The sequence below is a fragment of the Bos taurus genome, chromosome 20, assembly GCF_002263795.3.
Source record: "Bos taurus isolate L1 Dominette 01449 registration number 42190680 breed Hereford chromosome 20, ARS-UCD2.0, whole genome shotgun sequence".
NCBI lineage: Eukaryota > Metazoa > Chordata > Mammalia > Artiodactyla > Bovidae > Bos > Bos taurus.
In genome coordinates, this window is record NC_037347.1 from 63,790,422 (window position 1) to 63,815,038 (window position 24,617).

At 41.2% G+C, this 24,617-nt stretch overlaps 1 protein-coding gene across 3 annotated transcripts in view; it reads left to right on the forward strand.

Annotated features, from left to right (window-relative positions):
- Window positions 1-24,617, forward strand: part of SEMA5A (semaphorin 5A) — a 568,430-nt gene that overhangs the window by 136,019 nt on the left and 407,794 nt on the right. For all 3 annotated transcript variants that reach the window (XR_009491999.1, XM_010816848.4, XM_002696441.7), the window contains exon 2: window positions 407-499. The gene's annotated coding sequence lies outside the window, so the exon portion shown is untranslated. The remainder of the gene's footprint in view (window positions 1-406; window positions 500-24,617) is intronic.

Genomic DNA, 24,617 nt, shown 5'->3' on the forward strand with positions numbered 1-24,617 from the left:
AAATGCATTACTTAAGGTACTATGCATTTCCAAAAACAGAATGAAAGACCCATCATAAAATGGGCAAATTCACACAATTGGAATTTGATGCTCAAACTACTTAAGGTAACTTAAACAGGTGTGCAATGGTCCTTTTGGTTGTTTTATGAGATTTATTTTCCTGTATTAATGATATCTGAATTTTTGTTTCTCCTTTTCTGAGGAAAGGAGCCCATTGGTATGGGATAAAAGGCTAGGGCTGTCACGTTGTGATTTCCAAGTTGCTCTGTGCTAAGCCTTACATTGTCAATGCAGCTGGTTGTGCAGGGGATTCATGGAACTTTCTAGAATCGATCAGCAATGACCATGGCCGCTTTTCAAATGGGTTAATATAATCTCTGTTTTTCCCCCCTTGTCTTTCCTGAAGCATTGGTGTGTGAGAGTTGCTGAACCACCCGAGTGGCTGTGGATCCTTCGTGTGATACATGGTCGAGGACACGCTCCACCCCTTTCCTCCTTGGTAAGTTGGACACTCAAATGGGAAATGAAGAAGCCAATGATTTCATAGATTGAGAATCATGATGGATGTGAGCATCACTTATCTCAGCTGTCCAGAAAGGCAGTGAAAGAATGAGCAGGCTTCCAGAGAGAAACTGAAAGCACAGAGAAGTGAAGCAATGGACTCAAGAGCTTACCAGTGATCAGAGGCAGGGCTGTAATGTGAACTCATGTTCTTAACCTTAATCCAGTACTACCTCTTAGCACTAAACATGCCTCCTGAGAATAAGGACAGACACGATTTTATTCTGTTCTGGAAATACTTAGATCTTCAAAGCTCATGTTAAATAACAAGAAATCAATTTTTTGAACAGCAGGCTATACCAGGAGATAGTAAACTTTTTCTGAAACGGGTGAGAGAGGAAACATTTCAGGATTCGTTGGCCATGTCATCTCTATCATGTCATCATCATCATTATTTTGTATCAGCTCAGCTCTGTGTTATAGCCTAAAGCAGCCACAGATGATATATATAAATTTACAAATACAGACGTCAAGCTGAGCTGGACTTGTTCCACATGACTGTAGTTTATTGAACCTTGGTCTACACGCAGTGCTCCAAGATCCCAGTGTAGAGAGTGAGAGTGTTTTAGTGGCCAGTAGGTATGAGTCCCTTAACAAAATTTATCTTGGATGCTCAGTAGTTAATCATAAGCCACTTTGAACAGTCTACTGTAACTGCAAAAATCTACTTCTTGGCTGCATTTGGTGTTCAGTGCTTATCACAGTCAGTATGCCCTGAGTGTATTAGTCGGAGTCCAAACACCTAGACTACAGCTTCGCTCCAGAAGGGCCTGATCAAGATGGTACTAGTAATCAATGTCTAGCTCATTTACCCGGAGAAGGCAATGGCACCCCACTCCAGTACTCTTGCCTGGAAAATCCCAGGGATGGAGGAGCCTGGTAGGCTGCAGTCCATGGGTCACTAAGGGTCGGTTACACTGAGCGACTTCACTTTCCCTTTTCACTTTCACGCATTGGAGAAGGAAATGGCAACCCACTCCAGTGTTCTTGCCTGGAGAATCCCAGGGACGGGAGAGCCTGGTGGGCTGCCGTCTATGGGGTTGCAAAGAGTCGGACACGACTGAAGCAACTTAGCAGCAGCAGCAGCAGCAACAGCTCATTTACCAAATAAGCTCAGACAGCGTTTCCTATTTTGGTCTACATATAATTTCTAAACGGGACATTTTTATTTGGTAGCCGTATACCTGTTGCTGTGCTTCCCAGGTGGCTCAGTGGTAAGGAATCCTCTTCCCAGTGCAGGAGACACAGGAGACCTGGGTTCAGTTCCTGGTCGGGAAGGTCCTCTGGAATAGAATTGGCACCCCACTGTGCCTGGAAATTTCCATGTTCAGAGGAGCCTGGCAGGTCACAGTCCATGGGGTGGGAAAGAGTCGGATACGACTGAGTGACTGAGCATACATGCTGCTACGTACATACTCCTAACATGTATACCTTATACATATTAGGGCAATCATGCAATTATCTTGGGGGCTCTCTTATAATTACATTGTACAGAAGTATTCTGGTATCAAATCTTCACCTTTTATTCTGAACAAAAGCAGATGTTTACAAGACAAGTGTGAACAAGATTGACATACTTAAATCATGGGGTAATATGGCAACCCTCTTTGCCACATACATCAGATGCGGTGGGGTTTCGATTTTTTAAAATTTTTTCTTGTGAAAGGATATATCTGACAGTTCAAGGCCTGCTAGACTCTCTACCTTACTGCTTATCATCTAACAAGAAGGATAAAGGAAAAACAGTTAATTTGTGTTTCCTGAAGGAGTTTAAGTGGGGACCTGTTCTAGTTGTTCATTCCTTCATTCACAGAAGTAAGTAATTGTAGCAAGCATGTGAGCCTGATGTTGTATAATTTTTGAGGATATACATTTTTCCAGAGCCACTGGTCTCTCGGTACTTCTACAAGTAATGGAAAAGTGTTCTTCACTTTAATAGCAATGATATGAAAAGTAAAATTTAGATTATAAAAGTATTGGAGAGCTAGGTGTGGTACCTTATTAATCGGAAAAATCAGGTTGCAAAATAATATACTTAATATAATCGCATTCATCTTAAAAACACACTCATACTATTTCTGCATCCAAGTGCCTGTGTGTTACAAAGTCTGTTAGATCACACCTTGATATATACCAGACTCTAAACAGGTCATCTCTGGGGTCGAGGTGTTGGCCCTTTATGAACCAAATGTGTATGTGTGTGTGTGTGTGTGTGTGTGTGCATGTGTGCTTATATGCACACGCTCAGTCCTGTCTGACTCTTTGCAACCCATGGATTCTAGCCCTCCAGGTTCCTCTGTCCATGGAATTTTCTAGGTAAGAATACTGGGGTGGGTTGCCATTTCCTTCTCCAGGGGATCTTCCCCCAGCCCAGGGGCCAAACCCATGTTTTTTGCAACCCCTGCATTGGCAGGCTAGTTCTTTACCAGCTGAGCTACTGGGGGAGATTATAAACCATATAGTCACGATCTAAAACTTTCTGAAGAATGTTGTATTTTTGCAGCTCAAAAATATGAAAAGAAGATTAAAGTAGAGAAAGCTGATTATGGAAATTATGTAAAAGAAGGGGAATATTCACCCACAGTGCCTCCGTCAAAGACAGTCACTGTTGTCATTTAATACAGTCTTTTGTGAGTGTTGTACAGAGTGGGAACACCACTAGACGTAAAATTAACATGCTGCTTTTTCACTTCTTATAATGTATATTTTTTATGCTATATACAAATGATAATGACATATCAGAGTCTGACACGACTGAGCGACTGAACTGAACTGAATAGCATATCATGTAATTGAAAATATATTGTTAATATATTTTATTTGAATGAATCATAATAGTCTATCATGCATATGTAATTTACTGCATATTTTTTAAAAATTGGGGTATAGTTGCTTTAGAATGTTGTATTAGTTTCTGCTGTACAGTGAGGTGAATCAGCCATATGTACACACGTGTCCCCTCCCTCTTGGACCCCCTCCTCTCACCATCTAGGTCATCACAGAGCACTGGGCTGAGCTGCTGTGTTGTGCAGAGGCTTCCCACAGCGATTTTCCATGTGCTAGTGTAAATGTCAGTACTAGCATCATAGCTCATCCCACCCACCTTCCCCGACTGTGTCCACATCTTCATTCTCTAAGTCTGTGTTTCTTTTACTGCCCTGCAGATACGTTCATTGGTTCCATTTTTCTAGATTCCACATACTTGCATTAACATACGATGTTTGTTTTTCTCTTTCTGACTTCTTTGCTGGAGATATGTATTATTTTCAGGTAACAAAAATCACAGACAGTGTGAAAGGATCATGACAAGGGGAGTGTAGCAGACTCCTGAACCCCACTGCTACTGGCTGTTGTTTGCTTTTACAGCCCACACTCACTACCTTGTGAAGAGTAGAAATTTGGAGCATAAGGTAGACGCTTCATAAACAATAGCAGCTATTATTATGAAGGTTTTCTTTTAATTGAAGATGAATTCATTATGCCAGAATAGCTGTAGTTGATTTACTCTTTCAGAGTCAGTGCATTTTAATAAGATTGTCAGTCGGCTTTGCAGAAGTATTCGAGATATTTTTATTTCACTAAAAATATGTTACAGAATTTGTTTTGCTAAAGCTTTAATATCATCATCATCATTAATTTTTTAAATCAATTCGATAGTTTTGCCTCCTTTTATATACTCTATTGTTTACTCATTATATTATTTGGTAGGTTTTTAAATTTTTTGTGTGATAGCTGTTTTTTGAGAAGGGGAGAAGAGCAGGAAAGAAAGAAAGTAGAGGAGAGGAAGGGAACTTACTTGTGAAAGAATCATTAGTTCTTGTTTTATACTCATTTAGCTGTTGAGATTCCATGTTCTTTTAACAGATACTTGCAGAATTTATTTTTAAGAATATTAACCCTTTGTTGTCTTTCTCCCTGGTATATTAGCTTGTTAACTTTATCCTTTTAAATTCAAAGTTTATTTTAGTATCACCAGATAGTTCCTTCATATTTATTTCAATCAGTGCTTAGAAACTTAATACATTTTTTTCCTTTGCTTTCTTCTGATATTATTAAAAATAATCAACTCTTTCATTCAGGGAAGTGTTCACTTATGTAAGAATAGCTATCTCTTATTTTGTAATTCTTCCCATAGTTTTATTCTGCCTCTCTTTTAACTCCCTGACAAAAATTATCCCACACATTTAATCTGAGGAGTATGTTCAGACAATCAGAATATTTGTAGGAATGAGAGATCTCAAGGAAATATTGCTTCATCCTACAAATAGAGATCAGGTTTACAGCCAGACAACTGGAATTCTTTCATTCTTTAACTTTCCTTTTTTAGCTTGGGGAAGGGTAACTTTGGCCTTTTATCTATTTTTTTAAACAACAGTATTTCCTATCTTTTTATTCAGTAGAACTTAACTCATTATGTTGAGCATTATTAAGTCATATGTTAGCATTTTTCCTCTAGTTTCATTTTTGGATGTAACTTTTGATTTTCACCAAAATAGTCTGTGGTGTGTCTGAAAGACCAAGGCAGGACTGGTGGAATCTTGTATGTATTGGTTGATGTCTTCGCTTGTTTAGAGTACTCACCTAAAATATTAATTAATTGTTAATTATCATGTGCTTACGAGGACGGTTTCATAATTGTGTAAGTTCCAAAAAATAGAGAATTAGCTAGATTTCGGTTTCGAGATGGAGATGGAGTTGAACCCCAGTTGGAAATGTTGAACCCCAGTTCAAGTCTCCATGTTTCCTTAGTTTTCCACATTTCTTGGCTGGTAAATCCTGAGTTCTGCTGTCAGTGTTTCAGTTGGGGCTGCTGTGCTGAGAGGAATTCCATTTTATGGTATTTGCAGCACATCTCTATGTATATTATTGACACAAGGTACATCCCTTGTTTAAACATGCTGAGTGCTTGCCTTTGGGGATCAAGATTCAGCCTGTCAGTCTCAATAATGGCTGGAATACTAAAGCCGTGGCCTCCGCATCTCATTATCCGTGCCCATTGTCCAGGCAGCGATCTGGAAAGGCCCCGTGCAGATCTGATCTGTTTTGTCATATCCTGATCCACGTAAGTCAGCTTCACTGATGGCAGAGCTGTGTGTTTCCACTGTTCAGGGTCGAAGGCATCAGAATGGGGAAACCCTGCTTTCTCTCCTGTTCTCTTCCCTGTTGGGATTTTGGCCTTTGAAACTTGTTTGTTTGGGTGAGCTTCTGCACGTTATGTTATTGTCGCGGCTCTGTGACTACTATAAATGTTTGTGAGTCACAAATGTGTGATGAAGTTCAGAATCCTTTTCTCCCTGGGAATGGACCATGTGTTCTGTTCATTCTCAGGCACCCATTAGAGGGGCTGATATCTGTGTATGGGGTTAATTGCTTGGGTTTGAAGGTTTACATGTGCCTGTGAGTACACTGCCCCTTGATTAAACTGTGTGTGAGATCTTTTCTGGCAGAACTCTCTTAAGGGCATAAAAATGACCCTGTGTTTGGATTTTTGGATTTCATGGACTTAAGATTTTCCTGCTTGTGGTCTGCAGATCACAGTACTGGAGAGGCTTCCATAGCTGCAGGGTCGCAAAGCTAATCAGCTCATGTTTTCTCCACTGGAGCCTTTCATGTGGTTTGCATGAGTGTTTGTGTCTCTTTTAGCCTCCCAGGCCACAAAGGGAGCAGAGTCATTTTGTTTCGTTTGCTTTTGCCTCAAGCTTGGGCAGTAACCACTCTTGGTTAAACCAAAGCCAAGGTTGGAAAGACGGTCAGTAGATTCTGGGAAGTAAATACCATCATACTTTCATATAATAGTGTCTAAAAATAGTGAACAGATCTTCCATTTCCAGTGCTGAGGAATTAGGTGGGTGCATCCAAGCTGTTTATCGTTGTTGAGAATTTTTTTTTTTTTGGTAGGGGGCGGGAGATGACTGCCTTGCTCGCAGCTCAGTGATCATATACCTTTGAGAACGGTTCTTCCTGTTTCCACAGAAAGTCACCTCCTTTCTACAGTGATTGTTTGAAGGTGAGGCACCTGTGCAATTTGGCCAATCACACGACCCACCCGTTGGCCACTCTGATTGATTCTTCTTGAGACCAAGACTCCAACTTGGGCATGAATATCCCATTCTTTCTTTCCTACTCTAAGACAGTACTTAAACAGTTTTTCCCTTTCTCTCCTGCATCATCAGTTTTATTTTCCCCTCTCTGATGGATCTTTCCAATAGGAAAGCAAACATCTACCATTAAAAAAAAAAGTGACCTGTTGATCTGAATTTCCACTCCAACTATGAGCCCATTCTCTTCTTCTCTTTACAGAAAAACTGCTTGAAAGCATTTGTTTGTATTTATTATCCTTAATTCCTGTGTTTCCACTTCCTTTTGAACCCACTTGGACCACTGAGTCCTTCCATCAGTCCTGCCTCTTTAAGATTACCTGTCACCACCATGTTACCAAATCCAGGGGTTGATGTTGTCAGCATCACCCCTGCAGTCAGGGTCAGCAGCGTTCCTACAGTGTAATCCATCCCTCTCAGCTCCTTGAAGCATTTGCTCCATCTGGTTTCAGGACACTGCCGTTCTCTGGAGTGACTCCCACATCTCTGGCCATTTAGCTCAACTGCCTGACTCCCTGTCCTACAGCCATTGGAGTCTTGTGGGGTCCTGCAGTGCCTTGACCTTCCCTTCTTCCCTGACCATCCCCACCATTTGTATAGTTTCTGCTGTCCCCAAAATGTAAGCTCCATGAGGTCAGGGATTTTTGCCAATTTTGATCACTGCTCCATCTTCAGGCATAGAGAATGACCTGAGACATAAAAGCTGCCAATAATTATTTGTTGGATGGATGGCTGGATGATTTTCAAAACTAGGTCAGAGAAACCTAATTTTAGTTTGGGCACAGAACTGGAAGTACATGAGATTGTCTGTAAGAGGAAGGAATGGGCTTATTCAACCTCTGTATCCAACCAAAGTTTAGGGTATTTGGTGTAATTTTCCCAGCAGGTGGGTACATGTTCATTAAGTCTCAGTTCATATGTCACCTCTTCTACCAAGCCTTATCGTCCTTATTCATGGCCAGATAAATGATGCAGCACCGCCACATTCCTAGGCCTGTCCCCATAATGGCAGTTTAAAAATTGGGCTCATTATACTGTTCCCTGTAGACATGTAGTCCTTTCCTTTTCAGACCAGGAAGCCCTTGACTTGATTGTGTTTATTTTCCTAATCCTTAACACACAATAAGCACTGAATATGTACATGTTATTTAGTGAAGTGATTCTGACTGAAATTTTTTAGAACATGATTTAATAATCCTTAAGAGTGTGATAATGGTGTGCTCCTCTGGCCTTCTGATCATGCTCTGTTTGATTTAAGATGTTTATTTCATGATTTTACAATAATTAAATAGATTTGCGGTAGCCATTATAGACTGCCCCCAAATTGTCCAGCTGTGGCCATTTACCGTTTCCACAAATAATTTTTGCTGTTTCTGTATAAGGGTACCTCATTCATAGTGCATCTTAGAGAGGAAAGAGTGCACGAGCCTCTCTAAGTGTGTTTCTCGCTCAGAGTGGTCTGTGAGTTGTGAGCATACCTGAAAGGGGCGTGGGCAGTAGTCTGTCAGCACATAGTCCACGACCACACTGTAAGATCAGAAGGCAGTTCCTTCCTGCCTTTAACATTTCTAACACAGAGTACTTGGACCCACTGCCAAGGTCACAGTGGAATCTCATCAGTTTCATCTTCAAGAAGTACGTATCATTAAATGTAAGAATGGCACTGTGCAGCATGGCTGAGCCAAGCTCAGAACCCTGAAGTTGTGTTTCCTGTGAGGTAGTTACCAGGGATGTACATGCTCAAAATCAGCCCTGTGTGCCTCACAGAGTCCCTGCCACGCTGGGACCATAAACCTCTGGGTCAGTAGAATAGTCTGTCTATAGACAGATGGATAGAGAGATAGGTATATTCATAGATATATGCAGGCTTCCCTGGTGGCTCAGTGGTAGAGAATCCGCCCGCCCATGAAGTAGACGTGGGTTCAATCCCTGGGCTGGGAAAATCCCCCTGAGGAGGAAATGGCCACCATCCAGCATTCTTGCCTGGAAAATCCCATGAACAGAGGAGCCTGGCAGGCTGCAGTCCATATGGGATCACAAACAGTCGGACACAACTTAGCGGCTAAACATCACCACCGTCACCACCACCACCATTCATAGATATATGGGTTTGTAGATAGAGATACAGATGAAATAAACGTAAATATGCATATAGACAGAGAAAGCACTAGCACTGAGATCATGAAAGTCACTGAAGCAGGAGTAGCCAGTGAAAGAAGTGTCACTGAAACATTGAACCAAATGGACTTCCTGGTGGTCCAGTGGCCTTAAGGCTCCATGCTCCCAATGCAGGGGGCCTGGGTTCGATCCCTGATCAGAGAACACATACCATATGCCTCAGCTAAGACCTGGTGAAGCCAAATAAGTAAATAAAAATAAGTATTTAAAAATAAAACTGTGTACTAAAGCCCAGCTTTTTGGCTTAATTATAAGTTTCTGGTAAATTGACTGATAGCTACTGAATGATCCACAACCATGAAGTGCCTTTTAGATAAATAATCTTTCATTGACTCGGGGCTACAAGTATGTGCATATTCCTTGTTGCTGTTGTTTGATCACTAAGTCGTGTATGACTCTTTGCCATCCCATTTTCTGTAGCCCGCCAGGCTCTTCTGTTCATGGGGTTTCCCAGGCAAGAATACTGGAGTGGGTTGCCATTTCCTTCTCCAGGGGATCTTCCTGACCCAGGAATCAAACCTGCATCTCCTGAATTGCAGGTGGATTCTTTCCCACTGAGGCACCAGGGAAGCCCTACACATATGTATACACAAAAATGTTTTTCACTGAAAGTTGCAGACAGCTGGCCACCATTTTTATCACTCATCCCTGAACACAGATGCAAGTTCTGAGCTATGAACAGCAGTAGGATGCATCCACAGGCCAGGCACACAGTAGGACCCAAAGATGAAGGAACATCAGTGAAGTAATGAGTGACCACATGTTGCCCATATAAGTGCTCATTCTGAAATATCTTCACTGAAGCAAGCGTATTTTTAGTAGGCAAATCTAACTAAATCCCAACTAACTATGACTTCTTTTTTTGATTTCCCCTGCTAAATTTGATAAGCCGTTGTATGCTAGATTGATCATTCCACTGCCATGGTTCTAGGAGCTGATCACATTTGTTGCAGCTTTCTATTTTTTTCACTTTTGCATCACCAACTCGATGGACATGAGTGTGAGCAAGCTCTGAGAGTTGGTGATGGACAGGAAAGCCTGGCTTGTTGCAGTTCATGTGGCTGCAAAGAGTCAGACACGACTGATCCACTGAACTGACTGATCCTCTTCTCTGTTGCTGCTGCTGCTAAGTCGTGTCAGTCATGTCCAACTGTGTGTGACCCCATAGATGGCAGCCCCTCAGGCTCCCCCATCCCTGGTATTCTCCAGGCAAGAACACTGGAGTGGGTTGCCATTTCCTTCTCCAATGCATGAAAGTGAAAAGTGAAAGTGAAGTCACTCAGTCGTGTCCGACTCGTCGCAACCCATGGACTGCAGCCTACCAGTCTCCTCTTTCCATGGGATTTTCCAAGCAAGAGTACTGGAGTGGGCTGCCATTGCCTTCTCTGGATGCTCTTCTCAGATTAGTCCATAATCCAGATGTAATAGGGATTTTGTCAAGTTCTTAGAAATTTTTTTTCTGGGATGTTATATTAATAGCAAGAATAAGAAAAATGAATTGTGGTGGTCTGACTTTTGTTCTGTGGTTATAACGTTAAGTATTATGTATATTCTAACTTTGACGGTTATTTTCTGGTTCAAGTTATGTCTTTATGGAAGAGGATTTACAGAGTCATTGCAAAAAGTTGGACATGACTGAATGACTCACACTTTACTTTTTTGTTTTCTTAAGCAAATTCTGGCTGGTCAGGTATACCTACAACTAATATTTCTAAGCACAGGTTCATGGTTTGTGAATGTGTTCTTGATTTAGAATAGGTTCTTCTTTTTATCTGAGCGCAGCTCAGATCTCCTTAGTTGAAAGCAAGGAGTGTAAATATTCTGGGTCACCTCCACCTGCCTGTAGGTTTGGGTCTGAAGGACTTGGATCTGTTCACCAGTGGAAGTCATTAAACAGCCCCTTGTAATGTGGCAATGATAATAGACTTTGGATAGAGGTTGTTAACATTTCTTCTTTTGGAACTTTTTATAAACCACTGATAATAACAGCTTAGTAATAATTAATATTAGTGGCTCAAGTTACTTGAGCACACCGTACATCCCAGGCACTGGTGTAACTGCTTTATTTATATCATGTCATCTTCTCAGCAGCCATACAAAGCAGGTCCTAACATTATCCCCAGTTTAGTGATGAGTAAACCAAAACATGGATAGTTAAGAAATTTGCCAGCATAATTCAGAGGTTACCCACATGCCAGCCTCAGTGGATGATATATAACTTCTGAATTCAGATTCAAGATGTGTTTCACCCCCTTTATCTTTTAAAGGTCACCAAGGGAATTCCAGGGCAGAACATTCCTTATCCTAAATGTTATTGCAAAATAAAGCTGCTATAGGTTTCTGCAAACAGTGTCTTGGTTTTATTTCCCTGAGCCAGCAAGTATGTTGAGGGTTGGAACCCACTTTCAGTGTGTAATTTCCTTGTAGAAAACACATGATTGGTGGTTAATCTCAAGCAAAGTCCCTCGTGGACGAACATCTGTATAAACACACGGTACCTCTGAAGCATCTCTTCCTGGACACGCGAGTCATCAAGGACTAGCAGGCATCCCGATTCATGTCAGATTAGAAATTGTGTTTCTATTATCGTTGTAACAGACTAACCACTTTTCTTGAAAATTGTGAAGAAAGTGACAGGGAAGAGATCACCTATGTCCAGCTGTCCCCTCTCTTTATTAATTTTTTAATTATTTTTTAAAATTTATTTATTATTTTATTTTATTTTTTAACTTTACAATATTGTATTGGTTTTGCCATATATCAACATGAATTCACAATACACGTGTTCCCCATCCTGAACCCTCCTCCCTCCTCCCTCCCCTTACCATCCCTCTGGGTCTTCCCAGTACACCAGCCCCAAGCATCCATTATCGTTCATCGAACCTGTACTGGCGACTCATTTCATATATGATATTATACATGTTTCAATGCCACTCTCCCAAATCATCTCACCGTCTCCCTCTCCCACAGAGTCCAAAAGACTGTTCTATACATCAGTGTCTCTTTTGCTGTCTCGTATACAGGTGTCTCCTCTCTTTAAATAGATATTTACTGAGTACATACAAGGTAGGAGCCTCTTATGTATTGGAAATATATTGACAAACAAGAAGGCTCCCAGTTCTCATGAAGCAGATGTTTTAGGAGATAGTTAGATTATAAACAATTATTGCATCACACCTGATGTGAAGAGCCCACTCATTGGAAGAGACCCTGATGCTGAGAAAGATTGCAGACAATTGGAGAAGAGGGTGGCAGAGCATGAGATGGTTGGATAGCATCCCCGACTCAAGGGACATGAATTTGAGCATACTCGAGGAGACAGTGAAGGACAGGGAAGCCTGGTGTGCTGCAGTTCATGGGGTCGCAAAGAGTTGGACACGATTTAGTGACTGAACAACAACAAATAGAAAAGTAACGGATAGTGGTAAGGACGATGCAGAACTTGCAGATAGGGTCGTGTGGTAGGCAGTGAAGAGGGGGCAACTTTGGGCACTCGTGTGTGTAGTGTGGAAGGGGAGAGTGGTGTGACTTCAGATCAAGAGATGGGCAAGACTTAGAGTGTGTAGGTCTCTGTGATAGGACAGGAAACCTGGTTATTTATAATGGGCACTGGGAAGCCTTTGCTGAAACAGTGGTGGTGCAGGATTTGTTTGCATTTTTAAATTGTCGTTTAAATTTTCATGGTTGCCATTAGGGAAGTGGATGATTGGATAGCAAGAGGGGAGGGAGGAAGACCGATTAGAAGGCCATCACAGGTGACCGGATGAGGCATGATGGTGGTACTGACTAGGGTGTTGGTGGAGGTGGAGGAAACCAGATGGATTTGGCATATTTTTAGAAGCAAGGTGAGTGATACTCTGATGGCTTGGCCACTAGGGGAGAGGGGAAGAAAAACTAAGAGTCCTGTTTAGCTTTGGGCTTGAATGAGTTGGTGGATGGACCATAGAGTGAGACAGAAATTCTGCATAAGTGTAGGTTTTGGAAGGAAGAGCAAGAAGTCTCCTAGGACCATGTACATTTTGAGCTGAAACCTTTCATTTCTCACTCAGTTGGACAGAATAGGCAGTCATGTATGTGAGTCTGGATATTTGGGAATGACTGGGGCTAAAGATCAGTGTTTCAGAGTCACCTCTGTATTTGACAGTAAAGTCCAAGGACTCTCCCCCAGGAGAGACCAGAGAGAGGAAAAGAGCACCTTGGACATGACTGTGGGTGCTGGAACGTTTGAGTAGGGTGTGAGCATCTGTTGGAGAGTGCTTCATAACATTCCGCTTGATATAGTAGTGCTTTTGTATTTCAGAAGTGATGGAAAAAGTGACAAGAAGTCCCAAAGGTCATTCTTGCCTTGAGGGATTTCATTCAACATATGGTTTGTGTATGTGCACATGCTCAGCCACGTCCCTCTCTTTGCGACCTCATGGACTTTCGCCTGCCAGGCTCCTCTGTCTGGTAAATTTTCCAGGCAAGAATCCTGGAGTGGGTTTTCATTTCCTTCCCCAAGGGATCTTCTCCACCCAGGAATCGAACCTGCGTCTCCTGTGTCTTCTGCATTGGCAAACAGATTCTTTACCACTGAGCCACCTGGGAATCCTTCATTCAACATGTTAGCAGCAAAATTCTCCTCTGTTGTAATAGAAAATGCCATTCTGGTTATGGAAAATGGGATCATATTCTTACAAAAGTATAGTATTCCCTCCATGTCTGTAGGGGATTGGTTCTGGGACCTCCTGGAGACCAAAATCCAAGGATGCTCAGATTCTTTTCAGGAAGTCCTCGACATGCAAACCGTTAAGTTGTGAACTTTCAAATACATTGTGTGTCCAATCATGTAAGTTATTTCATATGTCTGGTGTAATTTTTGAGGTACTGTATTGTAAGATTAAAAATGTTCTCTTTATTTTTTGTGTTTGTTTTTCAATGTATTATTTAAGTGAAAAGCATTATAAACCTATTGTAGTACAGCACTGTACTGTATAGCCAGTTGTGTTAGTTGGGTACCTAGGCTAACTTTGTTGGACTTATGAAAAAATTGAACTCACGAACTCGGTCTTGGAATGGACTTCGTTCATATGTAGGGGACTTACTGTATATTAAGTGGTGGAGTACCATAGTCGGTCCTTGGTTTCTCTAAGTTGATCTGTGGTTGGTTGAGTTGCAGATGCAGAAACTGGGGATGTGAGGGATGACTGTATGTGAAGCAATATGATTAATTTTCAGCATTCATTTTGCTTTTTTTCTTTCAATCAGCAGTTCTACTGTTTCAGTTAACTCACTGTTTCTCAAAAGCAGTCTCTTCCCAGTTGAGTCTTAGAAGGCACTGGGCAAGGTATTTTTAACAATCCACCCATTTTGCTTTGGGCTTTCCTTGTGGCTCAGCTGGTAAAGAATCTGCCTGCTATGCAGGAGACCTGGGTTCGATTCCTGGGTCGGGAAGATGCCCTGGAGAAGGAAATGGCAACCCACTCCAGTATTCTTGCCTGGAGAATCCCATGGACAGAGGAGCCTGGTGGGCTACTGTTCACGGGGTCGCAAGGGTCAGACATGACTGAGGGACTTTCACTTCGCCTCAGTTTTCTTTCTTACCGACATGCTACTTTCTGGCATTAAAATTTTGCACTGCTGTTTCCTCTTCCCTCACTGTGTTCATTTAATTACTATAATTACATATATATTTCCAGGAAACTTGAGCTAGTGAAAGTTCAGTATTTAAGAGATCTGGGGAATGCTTCTGCCAATGCATTTCTCAATGTCAGTTCTGGCAGCCGTCTGCATCCTTGTTGATTGAACGAATCTCTATGAATGTTTGCAATGTGCTAGGTAAGAGACGGTGACATGCTGTTAATAATAATGTAGCGGACAATGATGAGGGCCAGAGAGCCCACAGTGTTTGATTCCCTGCAAGGATTCTTCTAATTAACCCCACTTGCTTTGTTAATAGCTTTCATAAGAGGATCAGAGATATAAAGCTCAGGATGTCACCAGAATGTTATCAGTGGTTTAGAACTTGATTTCTATCAAGGAGAAGTGCATTTGGCCAATTAACGTAAACTTAAGGACTCTCATTTCTCCTAGAAACTGAAAATAACATTCAGCGCTGGCCATTAAGATTCCCTGAGACAGTTGTATTCTGCTTTAAGCCAGGATACAGAGCTGTATGTTGGAAAGTAATGGGTTTGAGCATCTAGAATCCGTAGAGCGACTTGTGAAAAGGACACACATAATTTGTAAGGCATAGTGATCAAGCACTTGTTAAAACAGATGAGCTGAACTAAAGAATGTCATTTTCCCCCCAGTGAGTCATTTCATAGGTAAAATGCCAACATAGAAAGTAGTTTATAAATCATCCAGAAGATCTTATTTTTCTTTAAGGAAAAACTTTATTGAGGTAAGATTGATCTGTAAGAAGTTAAACGTACTTTATGCATGGATCTTAATGAATTTGGGGATAACAGTACAGCTGTGAAACCATCATTGCCATCAAGACTGTCACTGCCCAAAGTTTCCTCTTGTCTACTTTGTTCTTATTAATTTTTTTAAAATTAGTTTTTATTGGAGTATAGTTGAGTTACGATGTTGTGTTAGATTCGGGTGTATAGCAAAGGGAATCAGTTATACATATATGCATGTCTACTGTTTTTGAGATTCCTTTCCCTTATAGGTCATCACAGAGTATTGAGTAGAGTTTCATGCTATACAGTGGGTCCTTATCAGTCATCTGTTTAATCTGTAGTAATATGTATATGTCCTTCCCAATTATTCTGGTAAAATACTTAACCTAAGATCAACCCTTTTAGCAAATTTAAGCTTGCAATATGGTCTTGTTATTATCAATAGACTCCATGATGTAAAATATATCTCATTTTTAAAATTCACCTTATTTCTAGAGATTGGGGCTCATCTCTCAAGAATGCCATTTGAACAAGTCAGTCTGGGGGTTATTAGTCAACCTTCAGCACCCTCAGTTTCAAGGATTCTGAATTTTAAAGTTATGTGACTTCTCTTCTCTGATGTATGGTTGTGTCTCTTCTTCCCTTTCTAAAATTTATTTTTATTTTAAAAAGTTCTACAGTGCTTTACAGTTTTCAAAAGCATCACACACGTAGTAGCGTGTGATTCCATAATAACCCTTGTTTAAATCCCCTGCCCCTGTACTGCTCCTTCCCCCGGCCACTCCCCACCAGTAACCACTAGTTTGTTCTCTACGTCTGTGAGTCTGCGGCTTTTTGTGTTATTCACTAGTTGGTTGTAATTTTTAGATTCCACGTGTGGGTGACATCAGGCAGTATTTGTCTTTATCTGACTTATAAGTGTCTCTTCTTAACTGAATGATGTGAATGAAGCTCACTGAGGACAGTAAAATATGAAACTGGGATTTGCCTGGACTGATCAGGGCTTTGAATGATTGCTGGAAGACTGAGACTCAGAGATCACATCACTTGGAATTATATTATCACTTTGCAGTGGATCTAGCCTGTCACATTAGGTTACTGAGGTGAGAGGCGATTCCATTATCCTTTTTAAGACTAGTTTTATTGAACCATTTGGGGATTAGAAAAACTCCATAGCATCTTTAATGTTGATACCAGTGTCAGTCTGATAAAAATTGGGCAAGATTCAAAACCCCAAGAACACTGAAAGATGCTCACGAGAATCAGGTAAAATGATAAATATATTTTTCTCACTCTTTACCACCTAACAATTTTGAGCTTCCTGATGCTAGAGACAGTTTCTCAACTAAGCATATCATGTATTTATTCTGGTAAAAAAAAAAAATCCACTTTGCACAGCACAGAGTAGTATTTGTAGCTGAAAAGTCCCAAACAATCTGCCCAGATTCAAGAATTACGGAGAGTGCTGCATTTAGTAACATCTACCCAGGGGTCAGGAAGGACCAGCCACGTTGTCAACTGTGTGGGTCATCATGTTCTTCTCAACCAGGGAGGGGGAAAATGACGTTTGTGCTAAGGGTGAAGAATGCATTTTTGGACATGTAGTTTTATTTATACTGGATCCTTTCCAAGTTTATGTTCAGTGGGTTTTTGAGTCTTAATTTTAGCAGTGGCAGGCTGGGAATTTTCTGCTGATTTCCTCCTCGTTTTTTGGTGGCAGAAGGGCTAGAATGTAATTTGGCTGTCATTTAAAAAACAATCTGTGCCACAGACAATGTATACAATCTAACAAGTTGAGTATCAGATACAGACAATATTTGTAATGCATATGATGCACCTATGGTTAGTATCTCTATGTACAAGTAGCTATATACTGATAAGAAAAATTCAAGCAGCCCACAGGGAAATGGGCAAAGATATGAGTAGATAGTTCACATATGAGTAACTTCTGCTGTCCAGTAAGTAGATGACATAATGTTCCATCTACTTCAACTCTCAAAGGAACACAGAACACTGCTGGTGGTAAGGACGCTAATGAAAGAGGACTCTCACCCATTCCTGGTGGAAAAGTGAATTGCTTGTATTTGGGGGAAAGCAGTCTGACTTCCCATTAAAAATATATGTAGTTTTTGACCCAGCATTACCACTTCTGGGAATATAGAGTATAAAAATAAAAACACAATATTTCTCTTTCTCTGTCTGATTTCAACCTGGATGGGAGGGGAATTTGGGGGATAATGGATACATGTGTATGTATGGCTGAGTTGCTTTGCTGTGCACCTGAAACTTTGCTATGCTTCTAAAACTTTATCACAGTATTGTTAATTGGCTATTTTGTTGTTCAGTCGCTCAGTCGTGTCCAACTCTTTGTGACCCTCTGGGCTGCAGCACGCCAGGCTTCCCTGTCCATCACCAACTCTCAGAGTTTGTTCAAACTCATGTCCATTGAGTCAGTTATGCCATCCAACCATCTCATCCTCTGTCATGCCCTTCTCCTGCCTTCAATCTTTCCCAGCATCAGGGTCTTTTCAAATGAGTCAGTTCTTCACATCTGGTGGCCAAATTATCACAGCTTCAGCTTCAGCATCAGTCCTTCTAATGCGTATTCAGGGTTGATTTCCTTTAGGATTCACTGGTTTGATCTCCTTTCAGTCTAAGGAATTCTCAAGAGTCTTCTGCAACACCACAGTTCCAAAGCATCAATTGTTTAATGTTCAGCCTTCTTTATGGTCCAGCTCTCACATCCATACATGACTACTGGAAAAACCATAGCTTTGACTATGTGGAACTTTGTTGGCCAAGTAATGTCTATTTTTTAATACACTGTCCAGGTTTGTTATAGCTTTTCTTCCAAGGAGCAAGCGTCTTTTAATTTCATGGCTGTAGTCCCATCTGCAGTGATTTTGGAGCCCAAGAAAATGAAGTCTCTCACTGTTTCCATTGTTTCCCCATCTATTTGCCATGAAGTGATGGGACCAGATGCCATGATCTTTGTTTTTGGAATGTTGAGTTTTAAGCCAGCTTTTTCACTCTCCTCTTTCACCTTTATCAAGAGGCTCTTTAGTTCCTCTTTGCTTTCTGCCATAAGGGTGGTGTCATCTACATATCTGACGTTATTGATATTTCTCCTGGCAATCTTGATTCCAGCTTGTGCTTCATCCATCCCAGCATTTCACATGATGTACTCTGCATATAAGTTAAATAAGCAGTGTGACAATATACAGCCTTGACATACGCCTTTCCTGATTTGGAACCAGTCCGTTGTTCCATGTTCAGTTCTAACTGTTGCTTCTTCAGTTGCGTACAAGTTTCACAGGAGGCAGATAAGGTCATCTGTTTTTCTGATCTCTTAAGAATTTCCCACAGTTTGTTGTGATCTACATGGTCAAAGGCTTTCGTGTAGTCAATGAAGCCAAAGTACATTTTTTTCTGGAATTCTCTTGCTTTTTCTATGATCCAGCAGATGTTGGAAACATCAATTGGTTATACTCCAATATGAAATAGAATGTTTGAAACAGTAAAAGCACAAGCATACATATATAAGGGTATGTGTATTAGGTGTTTATTGTAGCATTGTTTTCAGTGCTCTCCTCCCTGTGACAAACTATAAATACGACCCCAAATGTTGAATATATATCAGTAGATTTTAGATTATGTATCAAATTATACGAATGCCTCGGATATGATGCAGCCATTTATAAAAACTAATTTAAATCACTCTTGGTTAACTTGGAGAGATTTGCATAATCTGTGAGGAAGGTAGATCTCATTTCATAAAGCAGAAAGACCCTCATCCCCCAAGTCTGTGTACCTGTGTTGCTGAGTGATACGTGAACATGGGGACAGATCCCGAGTCCGTCATCACCTGGTCCCTGATGACCCTCAGCTCACAGGTCCAGGTTTATCTTGTGATCGTGATTCGACACCACCTCCGTCTGGTTCCTAAATGAGGCACATAGTCTGGCCAAGATGTGTTCTATTTTTCCATTTGTTGTTGTTTGGTCGCTAAGTTGTATCCAGCTTTTGCAACTCCATGAATGTAGCCCTCCAGGCTCCTCTATCCTTGGGATTCTCCAGGCAAGAATACTGGAGGGGTTTGCCATTTCCTTCTCCAGAGGATCTTCTTGACCCAGGGATTGAATCTGTGTCTCCCCACTGTAGGTGGATTCTTTACCACTGAGCTTCTGGGGAACCCATTTTTCCTTTCCTTTGTTGTAAATGGTTGAGATGCTCCTTAGCCACCTGAACTCCTCTCTGCAATAGGAAATGTCAAGTAGAATAAACCCTGTCACTCATCCATGTCAACATCAGGAGCATAGTTAGGACAAGTTTACTGCTTTCTGTGGATGAAGACATAGATATCAGAGTTCCCTATCTTCTGGATCTTTCCATTTAATGTGCTCTCAGTATTTCTCATCCGGAGAGGGAAGGTATCACATGCAGACAGTAAAAGAATGCTCTTGTTGGACACCAGGGATTTCGAGCAAACAACAAGGCTTTGACTGGAGTCACGAGAGGGTGTCTGATCATTGTGGGCTGAAGCCAAATGCTGCTCTTACTGAGGCAAAGTTAAACTGGTTCAGTCATGTCTGACTCTTTGCGACGCTGTGGACTGTAGCCTGCCAGGTCCCTCTGTCCATGGAATCCTCCAGGCAAGGATACTGGAGTGGGTTGCCATTTCCACACTGAGACAAAGAGTCTGGAAGTGGAGTCTGTGCCCTGATTTTGCTCCATCTTTCATGTAAAAGATGTTATAGACTGAGTGGTGGTGTCCCTCTGAAGTTCAAATGTTAACTTTCTGATCCCCAGTGTGATGATGTCAGGAGTGCGGCATTTGAGAAGTGATTGCATCGTGAGGATGGACCCTCAGGAATGGGATTAGTGCCCTTAGAGGAGCACAGGAGATTGCTTCCCCCTCCCTGCTTCTTTTCCCATCTGCCGCTTTTACTGTGAGTGTGAGAGTGCAGCAGAAGACTGGCCTATGAACCAGGAAGAGGGTTCTTGCCAGACACCAAATCTGCTAGCATCCTGGATTTGGACTTCTAGACTCCAAAACTGTGAAAATAGATCTTTACTCCTAAAGCCACCCAGTCTTTAAAAATAAAGTAAAACAACAAACCCACCCATTCTATGGTAATTTGTTGTAGCAGTCCTAGCCCACTGACATTGGAGGGATTTAATAAATGCTAAAATGAATTTATCTAACAGAATGACTGATAGGCAAAGAATGTGTGGATCTGAGGGTCTGTGGACTTCTTCACAGCACAGAAGTGAAGAAAAATGTCTCCAGAGACAGAAATGCAGTTATGGAGTCAGATGGGTTGAACCTTTATAATTCTCCTTGTTCCCGACAAATAGGAATTTGTCTATTCCTATTTAGCAGGTTATAGGTAGTGCCAAGGAATAGCTGGGATCAAATGATATGGGTACTTGAGAAGAAAAATGCACAAACTGAGATCCCATCCAGGACTTAAATAAATGTAGATTTATGTGAGAGGTGAAAAAATGTTTTGGCAAAGCAGATGGTGTACAGAAGTAGAAATGATAAGTATACTCTGCATATGCAGTCCAATGGAATCAAATATTTGATTAGAAGCTGAAGTTTATGACATTAACAAAGTATTCTTTGAAAAACAATTGTTCATGAATTGTGTCCAGCTGGTTTTTTATTATTCTAGTGTAACTTCTTTGGGGGTAAAATCATAAAAGCAGCAGCGTTTTAATATAGCAGAGAGTTGAACTCTTTCTATAAATTGCTTCTCTTATTTTTTACATGGCAAAATAAAGAGAGGACCTGTATAGGATATAAAAGATAATTAGAAAGCTGTCCAATGACTGGAAAAGTCTTCCGACTTTAGCAGCTGAGAAAAGTTCCCGTGGTATGGAGTTCCCAGGTCTGTAACTGACAGCTTGCAAGCTATGGAGAATAGTGGTTATATGCAGGGGATAAGGAACTTTCCTCGTGGTTCAGGAACTGTGAGCAAATGGTAATGCTTTCATCGCAATCATCTAAGGAGGAGGGGTTCTGATCATTATGTCTGGTACTGGTCTTTTCTCCCTACAGGGCATAATGCTCTCTAAATTGCAGTTCCCCCGCCCACCCCTCTCCCCAGTCTGGGAGCAGTTTCTCAATCTTGACACTGTTTGGAGGTGGATATTTTCTTTCTTGGGGGCCTTTCTCGTACATTATGGGAAATATATCAGCACCCCCAGCTTCAGTTGACTATATGCCAGGAGCGTCCCCGACTGTGACAGCCCAAATTGTCTCCAGACATGCCCACTGTTCCCAGGCAGAGGGGCTAAAATCACCCTTGATTTGGACCTATTGGCCTGAATGCACTCTCTCAAATTAAAAACAGGACAGCTATGAGTCTTGAAAACATTGTGTGTCTTCTTTGTATAGCCGTACATCTGTGAAGGCCAGGGCTTGGACTCGATACATCGCGATTTTCATGTTGTCTTTGACAGGTTTCCTGACCTTGTGCTGACGGCTTCCATCCCCTGCATGGGTGAGACAGCCCTGCAGTGGGAGGGAGGCAGGCAGGACCCATAGTTCCAGGGTCTGCTCTCCCCTCCCTGGGGACTCTGCGGGGGCCTGCCTGGATCTCATTGCTGGGCAGTGTGGGGCCAAGTCTTATGATGCATAATGACTCGGGGGCTTATTCTGTAATTACCAGTGATCACAAATGGGCTAGAGTGGACCAAGTCGGCCACAGTTAACCCCTACCTTTCCTGACTGCTCACATCTGCAAATCTCAACACTCTCTCCCTTCATTTATGGATTTTAGAGTGAAAGGGTAGAACAAATATGATTCAACCACCTGGCTGAAGTTTGAAGTACTTCAGAGTGAGTTTTTTCTAAGAGTTTTGAGAGTTAATCTATGGTCTGGTGACCCCTTACCATCGTTTCATTTGCCTCCCTTGTTTTAACTGACAACCGCCCAAAAGAATGCAATGATCAGAGTAAAATGTAAAACTGGAAAGATCAAGAGAGATCTTTTGATGGTACCCCTAAGACCCATGGACTGACGCTGAAACTGAAGCTCTAGTACTTTGGCCGCCTGATGTGAAGGGCCAACTCATTGGAAAAGACCTTGATGCTGAGAAAGATTGAGGGTAGGAGGAGAAGGGGATAAGAGAGGATGAGATGGTTGGATGGCGTTATTGACTCAATGGATATGAGTTTGAGCAAACTCTGGGAGATAGTAAAGGACAGGGAAGCCTGGAGTGCTACAGTCCAAGGGGTTGCAAAGAGTCTGACATGACTGAGTAACTAAACAACAACTAAGACCCATGGATTTTATGGAGTTGGGACAGGGTGAAGCTGTCTTGGGAGAATGCAAATTTTTAAAAACTTTATTATTGTTTTGCTCAACTTTTTCAACCGTGTTACCAAGAACGTTGTCTAGTCATGGAAAATGTCACAGCCTGTCTTTGCACTAAATCACAGACCCAATGCTGACCCCAGTGCTGCAGAGCATCATGCAGATTTTGGAAACTCTTTGCAATAGAGTGAAGCCATAAAGCAGTGAGTGCCTTATAACGATGCAGGCAGTGGTTATTGTGATTTGATAGGTGTTCAGCATGGCCTCTGTGACATACATTTTCCATTTTATTTAAAGGAAAATTCCACCCAATTTGCTGGGACCCACCATCTGGAAGCACTTTTTCTCTGTACTGCCTTTTGACACCTTGCCAATTGAAAGAAAAGAAAAAAGAGGATGAAAAATTATAAAAATACTGATTTTAAAGGAATGTTAAAAGAAATGCTAATTTTTCATCTTCTAACACAGGCACTAAGTTTAAGTAAGTTCCTTTAAGTCCTCTTTGGTATTCCTCCTCTGATGTGTGTGACAGTGTTTAGATTCCTCTCCTTCTCTTGCTGACATTTTGCATCTGCAGGGCCCAGGATATCTCACAGGTGTCTGTGTTCAGTGGTCATCTTTACTTTACTAGGCGGGAGAGCTCCATCTTACCACCGAGGAGTCCTAGGCACTAAGTGATCAAGCTCCTCTGACCCTTGCAGCTGCTTCTGCACGGGCCAAAGAGCTGTTTTTTGTTTTTTGTTTTTTTTCCCTTCTTTAATGAAATTTTGCTTAAAGAAAACAGTTTCCTGAAACTGCATCTTAAAAGTAAATACTGGTTGTAAGCAGTTATTGGAGAAGGCAATGGCACCCTACTCCAGTACTCTTGCCTGGAAAATCCCATGGACGGAGGAGCCTGGTGGGCTGCAGTCCATGGGGTCGAGAAGAGTTGGACACGACTGAGCGACTTCACTTTCACTTTTCACGTTCATGCATTGGAGAAGGAAATGGCAACCCACTCCAGTGTTCTTGCTTTGAGAATCCCAGGGACGGGGGAGCCTAGTGGGCTGCTGTCTATGGGGTCGCACAGAGTCAGACACAACTGAAGTGACTTACAGTGAGCAGTTATTGGATATTTATGTTTTTATGTACTTATTTAACAAATTGTTGAATTTATTTAAGCAGAGTCGTTACATGCTTGGAAAATCTGCCAGAAGGCTTCTCAACATGCCATGTGATTTCTAGTGATCTGAAATGATATAACATTCATTAAACAGTTTTATAGGAAATCTCATATTTACAGAAGACCTGCAATGTGTCAGGCATGGTAGTAGAAGTTTTCTGTATGTTTCGTCAGTCATGATAAAAGTCAGTCATAAAACCCTGAATGGTAGAGGGTTTTATTCCCATTTAATAGATAAAACTGAGACATGGAGGTTTTAATTTCCCTAGTGTAGAATCATGAAAGTAGATTCATTCTGAGATCTTCTAACTTAAAAACCTTTGATCTGATTTTGGGAAATATTCTCCTTTCACTTGTGACTGATAACCTGTGTTGGGTATTTTCTTCTCATCAGTATATGGGAAGGTTTTGCTAAGGTTTCTGCATGACTTTTTTGTATCATTTGTGTGAAACTTTCTAGTAAAGATTGTGGCCAATTTTTTTGTTATGATTAGTAGACTGTAAAAGCATCATTCATATTTCCATCTTAATATTTATGCAGAATTCATGATACTTAGAGCACTGAATGTAAATTTACACTATCAAATCTAGTCAGAGGGACTTTTTTATTTTATGCCTATTTGAAGAGAATATATTGTCTAGGCAGCAGCAAAAACTGGAGAAAAGCTCTCATTTTAGATGAAAGTAATTTTTTTCTTACTCACAGGGAGCTGTGAGATCTTGAACACAACTGAGTAGAGTTTTCCATATCTTATGCTTCATTTACTATAAATTAAATTAATGCTGTAAAATGGTATTCTTTAAAGTCTCAAATATTATTGTAATGAAATATGCTTACAATAAAGTCTATTTGTGCATATAATATGTGTTTTCCTAAAATAATTAAGTAGTAAATTTTTAATTC